General features: G+C 35.9%; 1 pseudogene; it reads left to right on the top strand.

The window, feature by feature from the left end:
• Positions 1–12583, top strand: part of LOC111474435 — a 15060-nt pseudogene extending 2477 nt beyond the window's left edge.
• Positions 12584–14000: the final 1417 nt, after the last annotated feature.

Here is a 14000-nt window from a genome sequence, read left to right as displayed (position 1 = left end):
GCGAGGTTTGTCTTCACCAATCAAACATCGCTTGTGCGGAATCCAAGCTTGTTCGACCACACACGCTGTTTGTGCGTGCATGTTCAATCGTCTGCGACTCGACCTTACCTCTGCTCGAGGCCAAGTTCTTTCAATGCAACGTCACGTCTCATATTTTTATTGCGATCCCAATCGACATGGCCCATATGTCTTGACACCATCTTTAGTCTCGGGGTGTCGTCGGCCATCGCAACTCCCTCGCCCATGCCATTGAGAACGGACCCACATGTCGCTCATCTCATTGGAACGTCCCAAACACCCATCCATCAAAGTTCTATCGAGGCATTAGCTCTCCCGTGCCAGTTCCATGTCATTTACGTATACCGTATCGGATAGCAGGTCTATATAGCAACCTTCGACACTCGTCTCGACACGCTCACCCATACTGTGACACACGTATGTGCAACAGGGTAGCTCGCTTAGGCCACATGGCCTAGAGGTGGTGGAGAGCTGACACCATGGTACCCCTATAGTATATTTTGAGCAATTTTCAATTTTTCATCATAGACATGTGTTTGACGAACGGTCATACGATGTCATTGTTGTATTATTCGGTGAGAGGAATTTGGTTGTTGGAAGAAAAATGCGTAAAAAAGAGAGAGAGAATAACTGAATTCTGACTGCGTTCAAAATCAGGTTGTTATTTATTCTGAACAAATCTCCTATTTAAAATATAAATTATTCTAAATATGGCTGGAGAGTGGCCAACTAAATCTGTGCCACTCCCTACAAAATTTTCGTCTAAAATTTTGGTGATTCATTCGACGTGTTTTGTCAAATGGTCAAACGGAGATTTTCTGAAATCGTGTGAATAAGAAAAAAATGTAAAAACTCAGGTTTTATCTATCAATCTCCTCCTAAAACCTGTAGTATATCTATCTTACTATTTGAACTCTGATCTTTGAGCGTAGTTCTTAAAATTTCACCCGCGCCAGGGACTTGGTGAAGATGTCTCCAAGTTGTTCCTCTGTTCGGATGTAATCAATTTTGAGGAGCCCTCGATCTGCACATTCTCGAATGTAGTGAAATCTGATTTCTATGTGCTTGCTTCGTTCATGCAAAACTGGATTTTTGATCAGGGAGATCGTAGCTTTGTTGTCTACGTATAGCATTGGTGGATCACTTTCTCTCCCGATGAGTTCTTCCATTAGTCGCGCAAGCCAGATCCCTTGTGTTGCTGTCATCGAAGCGGCGATGTATTCTGCTTCGCAGGAAGACAAAGCAACTACCTTTTGTTTTGTTGATTGCCAGCAGATTGCGCCGCCTGAGAGAAAGTAGATCATTCCGCTAGTGCTCTTACGATCATCAACGTCACCGGCCATGTCACTATCACTGTAGCCGATTAGCTTGAGTTTCTCCTTTCCTCTCCCTGCGCAGTATCTTACACCCCAGCCTCTGGTTCCGGCTACATAGCGCAGGATGCGCTTGACAGCCACTAAATGCTCCTCCCTAGGTGCTTCCATAAACCGGCTCACATATCCAACAGAATAAGCAAGATCAGGACGAGAGTTTACCAGATAGCGCAGTCTCCCGACAATGCTGCGGTAATTGGTGGAGTCGACTGTCGTCGTAGTGCCGGCCTTCCTTAGTTGGAGTCGGGCCTCCATTGGCGTCCTTGTAGGATTACTGTCCACAAGTCCAGTTGTGTCCAGCAGCTTCTTTGCGTATGCACTTTGGCAGATGGAGATGCCGGTAGAATTTTGTTGCACTTCGATGCCGAGATACTAGCTGAGCATGCCGAGATCGCTCATCTCGAAGTTTTTTGACATCTCCTTCTTGAACCTTCCGAGGACTTCCATGTCACCTCCAGTGATTATGAGGTCATCGACGTACACTCCCACGATTAGTCGCTTCTTGTCATGGCCGTGCGTGTACATGCCATGCTCAGAGGTACAACGTTTGAATTTCAGTGACAGTAAGGTACTGTTGAGCTTCGCGTTCCAGGCACGTAGAGCTTGTCGAAGCCAATAGAGTGCCTTGTGAAGGCGCAATACTTTATTGGGGTTGTTGTTGTCCAGGAAGCCAGCAATACTTTATTGGGGTTGTTATTGTCCAAGAAGCCAGGTGGTTGTCGGACATAAAAAGTCTCCTTCAGCTCTCCGTTAAGGAAAGCAGACTTTACGTCCATATGGTGAACCTCCCAAGAGTAATGTGCTGTAATTGCCAGCAAGAAACGAACGGATTCTAACCTTGCCACTGGCTCGTTTTAGTTGGACTTTGTCAATATAGGATACTGAACGACGCCCGAGATGGGCCCCACAATATATGTGTGTTTTTTTTACACTTTGCATTTTCTTCTATTCAAACCTAAGACCTGTGTGATGTTAGGTCAAAGCTCTAACCACTTGAGTTATTCAACTTGTTTGTTGATAGGTTGGCTCCTCTGCAATGATATACACCAATCTCAAAAATGTCGTAAAAAAGGAGAGAGAGAATAACTGAATTCTGACTGCGTTCAAAATCAGGTTGTTATTTATTCGGAACAAATCTCCTATTTAAAATATAAATTATTCTAAATATGGTTGGAGAGTGGCCAACTAAATTTGTGCCACTCCCTACAAAATTTTCGTCTAAAATTTTGGTGATCCATTCGACGTGTTTTGTCAAATGGTCAAATGGAGATTTTCTGAAATCGTGTGAATAAGGAAAAACTGTAAAAACTCAGGTTTTATCTAACAGTCATTGAGCATCCGTCCGTTGTCCGATTGACATCAAATTTCGCAAAGATTCAGATTTCATATGGACAGACTTAACTCTAGAACCGCATGTCCAAATTCCTTTTAGAGCCTTGACTTTCGAGGTAAAGGCTTGGGACCCTACCCGACCCTTCAACAAGCCTATCTTTTCCACTATTGTCTATTTGATGTCTCTTTATAGTTAGGTTGTGACTCCCCCTTACACATCTGCAGAACCAGAACAAGAACATGAACACAATAGGCAGAGTGAAGGTCAAGCGGGTTCTGTTGAGAGCCATTCAATTGTTTTTCCACTGCCACCTACATTGCCCTCTCGACAACTTTGGGATCATGAGTTGAGCAATAGGAATTGGCCACGACANGGAAATTGGTTGTTGGAAGAAAAATGCGTAAAAAAGGAGAGAGAGAATAACTGAATTCTGACTGCGTTCAAAATCAGGTTGTTATTTATTCTGAACAAATCTCCTGTTTAAAATATAAATTATTCTAAATATGACTGGAGAGTGGCCAACTAAATCTGTGCCACTCCCTACAAAATTTCCGTCTATATTTTTGGTGATCCATTCGACGTGTTTTGTCAAATGGTCAAACGGAGATTTTCTGAAATCGTGTGAATAAGGAAAAACTGTAAAAACTCAGGTTTTATCTAACAGTCATTGAGCATCCGTCCGTTGTCCGATTGACATCAAATTTCGCAAAGATTCAGATTTCATATGGACAGACTTAACTCTAGAACCGCATGTCCAAATTCCTTTTAGAGCCTTGACTTTCGAGGTAAAGGCTTGGGACCCTACCCGACCCTTCAACAAGCCTATCTTTTCCACTATTGTCTATTTGATGTCTCTATCTTGCTTATATCTCAACTTGTCTTCAATGCCCACTCTATGTGGTGTGTTAGATGATGTACCGTCCTCCTCGGTTGCATCGTGGGACTTGTCTAGGCCCTCGTGTGGACGGATGGGGACCACTTGAGGGTCGCCGCTTCTCTTGTCGCAATGTGATGGTCACAACCTACTCTCTTTATAGTTAGGTTGTGACTCCCCCTTACACATCTGCAGAACCAGAACAAGAACATGAACACAATAGGCAGAGTGAAGGTCAAGCGGGTTCTGTTGAGAGCCATTCAATTGTTTTTCCACTGCCACCTACATTGCCCTCTCGACAACTTTGGGATCATGAGTTGAGCAATAGGAATTGGCCACGACATGATTTCCATCAGCAATTCGGAGCTGTATGTCTCATGAAGGTTCCATTGTTGTCTTTCTAGTTGAAGCCAGTAGGATGCAAAGTAAATAAAATAAAATAAAATAAATAGTAAAACATGCAAATGTAAACGGTAAACCATTGATGAAGGTGATTCGATAATTATATTTTGAATTAATGCAATTTTCTTTCTGGTGAAATTATTGTGATTATCTTTTTTTTTTTTTTTTTTTTAACTTAAACTTGTTGCTGAATCTTACAAGATTGGGAGATCATCAACGATTTTAGGATTGACATGTCGAGGCTGCAACAGAGGATGAGCAACCTATAGAGAATGTTGGAGACATGCATGGATATGCAACTCGAGTTGCAGCGCTCAATAAAGCAAGAAGTTTCTTCTGCGTTAAACCGAGAGCTAGTTCAAAAGGTTTGTTATCATTATTAATGTCACGGAATTCTTTAGCTTATAAAATTTAGATGATTTATTGTACAGATGATTCTACCAATCAATCTCAAGAAAAGTATCTGATGTGTTGTGTGCCCATTCTAGAAGTGATTCGTGCTTACTCCCTATGATGACTTAGACGACAATAAAGAAAAATGAGATTACTACTGATTCATTCATCTTCATCCTCTTGTTTCGTCCAAATGACCTACTAATTCTTCTCCTCCTGATTTCTATACATATAAAGTTGATTTGTACGAGAACAGACGAATGAAATAATGAATGTAATCTCTGTTATTGATTAATCTAGCGAAAATAATTGTGTTGAGTGGATTTACAAAACTTTACCTATAGTGATTGTGAGGATTTAGTGTAACAGGATTAAGTCGAAACATAAACAATTGGAGTTTCAACTAATAATAATATTGAGTACTGAACTTCGCTTTTACAAAATAACAAAAAAAATAGAAACTAACCCAAATATGACAAATTAGTTAAACTAAATAGCTAAAAATACTCTCACTATCAAAAGAGACCATAACCATATTTGACATAATCAAATTCTTCTAACAATCCCCCCTTGAACTTATTATTCTTTGTCAAGAATTATTTCAACTTAGAAAAACTCTGCACACCAAGTTCTTCACACAACTTCTGAAATACTTCTAATTTGAGATGCTTTGTTAACAAATTAGCAAGTTGATTTCGGGTACCACAAAATAATAAATTAGCGGATTTTTGGATATCTTAATAATTGAAGTATTATCACACATTAGCTTTGTTCCTTTAATTTGATAGTGACCAATCTCTTTGAGTATCCTCATCCAAACAGCTTGACATGCACAGGCACTAGCAGCAACAAACTCAACTTCTGTGGTTGATAAGGTGACAAAAGGCTGTTTACGAGAAGACCAAGCTACTGCTCCTCCGCTTATCATAAACACATGGCCTGAAGAACTCTTAATATCTTCCAAGTCTCCGGCATAGTCACTATTAGTAAATCCAATTAAATCACTAACTCCTCAATTTCTATAAAATACACCATAATCTATCGTACCTTTCAAGTACCTTAAAACCCTTTTAGCTGCTGCAACATGTTGTTTTGTTGAACATGTAATAAGACGACTAATCAAACTTAAACAAACATGAGATCGGGATGAGTAGCTGTGAGATACATCAGACTTCCCACTATTTGTTTATACAAAGTTACATCTACTTTTGCACCATTTTCATCTTTGCCAATTTTCTGTCCTCCCTTCCTCGTGATGTAGTGTCTGCTCACTAGAGTTGCTTTCGAATCCTTCCTTGATGCAGAAGGATTCTATTCAACTAAACTAGGTTCTAGGTGCTTGTTTTAATCCATCGAGAGCCTTATGGAATTTGTACGCCCTCTCCTCACTTCCCTTTTTCTCCTAATCTTTTGGTTGTTCAACAAAAATATCTTCTTTTAACTCACCATATAGAAAAGCTGATTTGACATCTAACTACTAAAGTTTCCAACCTTTCTTGGTGGCAAAAGAAATGACAATTCTTATAGTATCCATTCTGGCCACAGATGCATACACTTCTGTATAATCAATTTCATGCTCTTGTATGTAGCCTTTTACGACCAATCTCTTGCTTTGTATTTATCAACTTCTCCAAACTCATTTAGCTTGGTCTTGTAAATCCATTTCACTCCTATTTTCTTTGCTCCAGCCGGCAGAACCACCAAGTTCCATGTTTGATTTTTTTCAATGGATTTAATTTCTTCATCCATAGCCAATCTCCATTTTGGGCTTTTGAAAGCTCCTTAAAATTCACAGGATCTGAAATCATCAACCGGTACAGTCGTTTCTTCTGTGATTTCCCCTTCTTTGTTTTCAACAACTGGTTCAATTGTTTCAGCAACCAGTTTAGTCGTTTCCACCATGACTTCTCCTTCTTCGACTATATTCTCATCAATTTCAATATTGTCCCTCAGTCCAATTTTGTTTCACCTTAAAAAAATTTCCAATCCCATTCACGATCTTTCTCGAAAGCTACATTACAACTTATTATAATTTTATTTTTTAGTTGGATCAAACATTCTACAGCCTTTGGATTCGCTGCTGACTCCAAGTAAAACACATATTACACTTTTATGTTCAAGTTTGCTTCTCTTGGCATCTGAAATATGAACATGTTTCGCACATTCAAAAACTCTGAAATAATCTACTGATGGTTTCTCCCAAATCCAAGCCTCTTCTGGCGTCATCTCTTTTACTGCAAGAGTGGGTGATCAATTACAAATGTGAATCGTCCACCTGACTGCTTCAGGCAAGAAATGTCCACCTAACTGCTTGAGGCTAGAAATTTTTAGGCACTTTCTTCTCTGTCAGCATAACTCTTACCTTACCAAGTTCATCACGGTGCAATTTTGGCGTTCGACCACTCTATTTTATTGTGGGCTATAGACTGTGGTCAATTGTGTCTTCACTCTATGCTGTTTGCAAAAATCGTTGAATTTTGCTGAGTTGAACTCTCCTCCTCTATCTGTTCTTAAACATTATAGGCATTCCAATTTCCTTTTCCACAATTATTGTTGTGTCGGATGGTTTAACAAACAAAGTGAACAACTAATTTGCACTCATAATTGACTCTGCCATTTTTCCTTTTTGTGGATGATAAATGCTACGTACACTATCTTTGAAGAGCACTGCTACTTCTTTTTCTTGTATTTATCCAACGCTCAAGAGATTATTTTTTAGTTCAGGTACCCAATACACATTACTAATAGTGTAGCGAACCCCATGCAAAGTTAATTTCACTGCACCCTTTCCAGAACCATTCATACTTATATTATTTTCGAGCTTTTGATGGAGTGGGAAAAGGTCCTGTCTAAGCTTGAAAACATACCTTCATATACACACATATGGTTTAAGCAACAAGAATCTAAGAACCAAGTATAACTCTTTTTTTGCTTCATGTCTTTCCATATCAGCCATTAACAACATTCCATCCCCTTCTTCCAGCTTTGCATAATTCAACTCCTTATTCATCTTTGGACATTTATATTTATGACCCAAGTCATGACACCTATAACATTCAACCGTTGCTTTGTTGAAAGTTGATTTTCCTCTTCCGCGTCCTCTCCTATAAGTTTCTCTTCCTCTATTACTTATTTTCGTTCGACCTTCGACTTTTAGAACTTGCTCCTCTCCAGTACTACTTGATCTTCAAATTTTTTGTTCATGCACCACTAATGAACTTTGTAATTCATCAATGGACATGTTATCAGTATCTTTGGATTCCTCAATGGATAATACAACATAAGTAAATTTTTCAGTGAGGGTACGTAGAATTTTTTCTACAGTTTTCTTGTCTGGCATATCTTCTCATCTTGTTGGAGATTATCATCACTCTTGCAAAATAATATGATACTTTCATCCTTCTTCGATCTCTAGGATCTTAAATTCTATCCTTAATGCATTAAGAAGAGATTTCTTCACTTTTTGGTTTCCACCAAACTTTCGCTTCATTGAGTCCCAAACAATATTGGTTGTGCGACGATCCAAGATTTTTTCAAAGACAGTACGATCAATTTCCTGTAAGAGGTAATACTTTACTTGGTGATCTTTGAGTCTAGCATCATCAAGGTGACCCTTTTTTGCCTTAGTCAGTATTGTTTCTTCCGCTAGTTTTGAGAAACCAATCTCTACCACACTCCATAAACTCTTTGCTTTGAGCAAATTTTCCATCAGCTCACTCCAGTGATCATAGTGATCATCAAAGTGAGGGATCTTCGTTAAAGTCTTGTCTTTACTCATACTCTCTGTATTTGATTACTAAAAAATTGCTACACTACAAAAAGCCTAGTGGTGGCTCTGATTAACCCAGAAACATAAATGTTTGGAGTTTGAAGGGATAATATTTTTGAGTACTTAACTTTGGCTTTTATAGCCTTACAATTAACAACATAAATAAATAGAAACTAACCATGAATATGGTAAATTAGTTAAACTAAATAGCTAAAAAAATACTCTAACTATCAAAAAAGACCATAACCATATTTGATCAAATTCTTATAACATTTAGGTACTTACTACTACTCTCCAACCAAAAGGACCTTCCAATTTTCCTATTTCCAATATTGAATCTCCATGAAGTTTACTTTTCTAACTCAACTTCATTCACAAAGGTTGATCTTAACTCGGGTTGGTTTCCACTTTTTTCCTTTCACTTCGTAAAGATAGTTGTTTATTTGAATAAAATGTTGATGTTATAATGGTAGTTTGGCTAGATTTTTTTTCTCAAACTCCCGATTATTGTATGAAAAGAAAAATTATATTTTCTTTAAAAGAATCAAATATTAATGAGATTATGAATCATGTCATGTGTTTATGGGAAATCTTCAATCATTCCTCCTATTTTGCTCATTACAATTTATACCCACCATTCTCAAATAAAAATGTTTCTTTCATAATGATTAAGGTATTTAGTCTTTTCTTTAACGCTCAAGGTTCAAATCCCTATCATATTTGTTATTAAAAGAATATATTATTCCTTTGTACGGATCTTTTCCCATTTTAAAAAATTGAGTGAAAGTGTATATATGAGAAGTTGGTACAAAGACCACAAACCCGGATCCTATTCATGACATTAAATAGCCCCCGAGCTCCTCCACAACCATGTTCAAAATATGAATCCTGGTATTGACATCCTTTAATAATCTTTAAATTTTATAGGTTGTATTTAGTCCTATTTTATTTAGGCTTCTTTTAATAACCATTTGATTTTTTATTTCAAAAAATTAAATTTAAAAATACTACTTCCAAATTAAAAAAAAAAAAAAAGAAAAAAAAAAGAAAAAGAAAAAACAACCCCAACTTTTAAAACTAAACCATTACTAAATAAGACTTGTGCTGTCCAATGGCGTCTGCAGTTGCTCATTTTGTACTTTATAGCCCTAATTTTGTCTTTCTCCACACCAGTTCATAACTTCCCAATTAATTCATCCATTCAATAAATACCTAAGAGTCTCCTCGTCATCCATTATCACCATTTTTAAAGAACCTAAGCTACTGATTCTCTCGACAATGGTTAAACTATTAGTTCTTCATCTCTGTTTCGTTCTCATTGCTTCCTCTTCTCTGTTTTATGTCGGAACTTCCATAACTCACAAATCTCAAGATGGATCTGAAGAATGGGGCTACGTTCAAGTCAGACCCAGTAAGCCAAGTTCATTAATTTTCCTTCTATTTTATTTTAGTCATTATTTTTTATATATTTGCTCGTGTATTGTGTTGTTTAGAAGCCCATATGTTTTGGTGGCTTTACAGAAGCCCTTCCAGAGTGGACGTCGGTTCCAAGCCATGGCCGACCATTCTCTGGTTGCAGGGCGGACCGGTGAGCTGCCGATCTTTTCCAATGATTTATTTATAAATTTTGAGTATTTTGTAAGAAAATGGCTCAAATATTGAAAAACAGGGTGGCTCGGGAACTGGGTTTGGGAACTTCCTAGAAATCGGGCCATTGAACTCGAACTTGAAGCCGAGAAACTCAACATGGCTGAAAAAAGCAGACCTCTTGTTTGTGGTCAACTCCTTTTCCTTTTAATTTTCATCATTTTAACCTTAAATTCTAATATTTTTTTTTGACTAAATTTATGATTTTAACATAAAAAAAACAGGATAATCCGGTCGGGACTGGATATAGCTATGTGGAGAGTGGAGGTGAATTTGCGAAAGGCGATGTGGAGACGGCGATCGACATGACGACTTTGCTGGTTGAGGTTTCGAACGACACTGTCGGCCTACGAAACGCTCCTTTGTACATCTTTGCGGAGTCTTACGGTGGCAAATTCGCCGTCACTCTGGCTTTGTCCCTTCTTCGGGCCATCCAAGCTGGCAATTTGACCCTTAATCTCGGAGGTACTTTTATTTTTACTTTTTTTTTAATAAAAAATTTCAAATATAAATGATGAATTATAACCTTTTTTTTATACGTAAAAAAAAAAATCATATTATAACTTTGATTTGTTTAAAATGATCCCATTGAATAATATAGAATCAATAATTTAAATACACGACTCTCGATTTTGTTTGCCAGGAGTTGCTCTAGGAAACAGTTGGATGTCTCCAGAAGATTACACGGTTCATATTCTCATTCTCTCAATCTCATCCAAAAATTTTATCAATTTTTTTGAAATTTTCGTTTTCAGAATGATAAACGAAAAGAATACTACTAAACTATGAAGTTGATTTCAATTATATCCTGATCGAAGTGTTAAAATGAAATATCTCAGAGCTCGAGAGTATAACCGAAACCAACCTCATATTTCAGGAGTATTCTTTTATTATTTATCCTTAACACAATAATCTTTGTCTAAAATTTTACAGTCTTCTTGGGGTCCTCTTCTCAAAGATCTCTCACGAATTGACGACAAGACGCTGCAAGAATCAAATAGGTTAATATTTTTCATTTTTTTTTAATATAAACATGAATAAAGAAGTGAAATATATTCTATAAATTTAAAAGTTATATGTAACAAAAGTTGTCTTTTGAAAATCAGTTTAGCGTTGAAGATCAAGCAGCAAATTAAAAACACGTTGTACGAAAATGCAACTCTTTCATGGAATGATCTTGAGGGATTAATTTTCTCCAATAGCAACCACGTGGTACGTTTTGTTATTATTATTATTACTACTATTATTTTAACAAAATCCTTCCAAACCAATGAAATTTAAGTTTAGATTTATATTAACTAAATATAGGTATACGAAGTCTTTATTTTTATTATTATTTTTTTTTTGTTTATTAAGTTATCTTTTAAATTAGTAAACTTATAAAACCCTCTAAAAAAAATTTCTAAAAAGAAAATCAAAATTTATGATATATTAGACGTATAATTTAAAATTTAGAACTTTTCTAAATTGGTAATTTAGGCTTCATTCATAACCATTTAATTTTTTAAGTTTATAAAAACTATTTTGACCTACAAATTCTTTTATTTTATCATCCACTTAGAAAACATGTTTTTAAAATCTAAATCCAGTTTTCAAAAAATATTTTATTTTTCTCGAGAGAACGAACATTAGTTCAAAAAGACATAAAACGAAATGATTATCGATACATTATAACGAGTCGTTTTTGCAGGATTTCTATAACTTCATGTTAGATTTTGAAATGGACTCATTAGCCGCGACTACGACAAAAAGTAGTGTGGAATCAAATAGGATTGATTCACTTGAAGTAAGAAAGAACTCTCCATATCTTAGTTTGAATGTCTACAAACCCGGAGCTACAGGAGACTTGGAAGCTTTGATGAATGGTCCAATTAAGCAAAAACTCACTATTATCCCACTAAATGTCACGTACGTACCAATAAACCCTATTTCTTTAAATAAAATTATAATCATTAAAACTATTCCGGTTATAATTGAAAATTCTTAAGACATAAAAATTAAATTAATTATCTAAATTTGGAGATTAAATCCTACCATTTTAGCCTAAAAAACTAAACTAAAAATTTTGAATGTACAGATGGGGAGGTCAATCGGACCTAGTCTTCCAATTTTTTACGGGAGAGTTTATGAAGCCAAGAATCAAAGAGGTGTATTTTTTAACCAAACTATTTTTAATAGTTTTATTTCTGGATTAATTTTTGCTTCATACTATAACATTCAATTATTTTCTAATACTTTTATTTTTTCAAAAAGGTTGATGAGTTACTGGCTAAAGGTGTTAATGTGACGGTCTATAGGTGGATCTTATTTGTTCAACCAAAGGAACCCACGCCTGGATTAATAAGCTTGAGTAATTTCTTTTTTGGAGTGATTTATGGTTACCGACATAAACATAAACCTAGGTCAACTGTTTCCTTAAAAAAAAAAACAAAAAACAAAAAGTAAGGATGTTTAAATTCTTAATTTTTGGTAAAGCAATTTTTTTTCTTTGAATTTAGGTGGGAAGGGCTAAAGGCATTTATAAGTAAGGAGAGAACTACTTTATTTTGTGGAAATGAGAAGCACACCAAGGGATTCACTAAGTCGCATAAGAACTTGCACTTCTATTGGATCCTTGGCGCTGGCCATTTTGTAAGCTATTTATTCTATTTATAATTTTTTAAGATTTAATACTTTTTAATTATATGATTACAAATGTAGGTTCCCGTGGATCAACCGTGTGTGACATTAAATATGGTGGACGCAATCACACAGTCACCAACTTCTTGATGCAGCTGTTTTTCGTAGAAAAAGATGACATATTTACTTTTTCAAATGTAAGAAAATATGTTTAATTATAGATAAAAAGAAAGAAATAACAGATGTATTATATATATATATATATATATTAACAAATCTAGTGTCATTTGATTATCTCACTAATTTTTATTTAGAGATATTTCAGATGTACGAATATATCAACCTAAATATAATTTAATTGGTTAACGATTTAAAATAAATAATGTTTTTTTAAAACAGAAATACATAAAATAATCAATATCATATTTTCATTCAATAAGAAAGTTTTCTTTCGTTCAATCATTTCATATAATTAAGTAATAGATGTGACAATCAAACTATTTATAGATTAATAATAATAAAATATGTATCATACCATATTATATTAGTATAGTTACAAGTTTTCCCGACTATGAAAATCTAACGACTCTAAATTTCTACATACTCAAAGTCGTTACTAATGTCTCATACTCATCTCTAATGCAAAAATATAACTCTTAAAAGAAAAAAAAAATCTTTTATATAAATGTCCAAAACATTTAAAACAAACTATTCTCGGGAAAATAGAGTTTTAGGTGTTTAAATACGAAATTTAAATAAAATAAAAATAAATACAAAATAATTTAAAACAATGAAAGACAAAACAACCTATTCTAACCTAAGACTAGAAAGTTAGATGAGTCTGCCGTATGCACGTGCCACAGTCTCTACTCGCAATGTTGCCGTCGCTTGTACAAGTGCACCTTGCTGTTACCTGAAAAATGATGTGACACACGCAATCATAATTTAGGGACCTATCTCTAGCTCATCTAGGGGTGGCCTCTAGTTTCGAACAAATTGGATGTGTAGTACTTCCCTACACACAACCCACACGTGCAAGTGTGAATCTCCAGGGCGCTCGCACACCCCTTAGACCCTCTAGTCAAGCTAATTTGTAGCGATGTTCGGAGGTCAACGGAACCCCATAGTGTCATGCACCTCATGAACACCCTGCTCGTCATACTGTGTGCATCCACACTCATCATCATACTGTGCGCGTCTGCACTCATCATCTCTAGGAGAAGTAGCCATATGCTTATGAGCATACAATATGACACTCATCATCATACAATCTGGAAAACATCGCCATATTAAGAAAAACATCATGCAAATATCATACATATCATATCGCCACAAAGTGCATCAAGCATATCAAGTATATCGAAATATACAAATATTACGCACATCATCATACGGCATAACTTAAACATCATCATATAATAGTATATGGCATCATACGACACCGCTCATACATCATCATAACTCATGCATCATCATGGCTCATACATCATCATATACTAGTATAGGACATCATGTGATACAACTCATACATCATCATAACTCATACAATTTTTCGCCTCTCCTATAGTAAGA

Source organism: Cucurbita maxima, unplaced genomic scaffold, assembly GCF_002738345.1.
Source record: "Cucurbita maxima cultivar Rimu unplaced genomic scaffold, Cmax_1.0 Cma_Scf00370, whole genome shotgun sequence".
NCBI lineage: Eukaryota > Viridiplantae > Streptophyta > Magnoliopsida > Cucurbitales > Cucurbitaceae > Cucurbita > Cucurbita maxima.
This window is presented reverse-complemented; position numbering and strand designations above follow the sequence as displayed.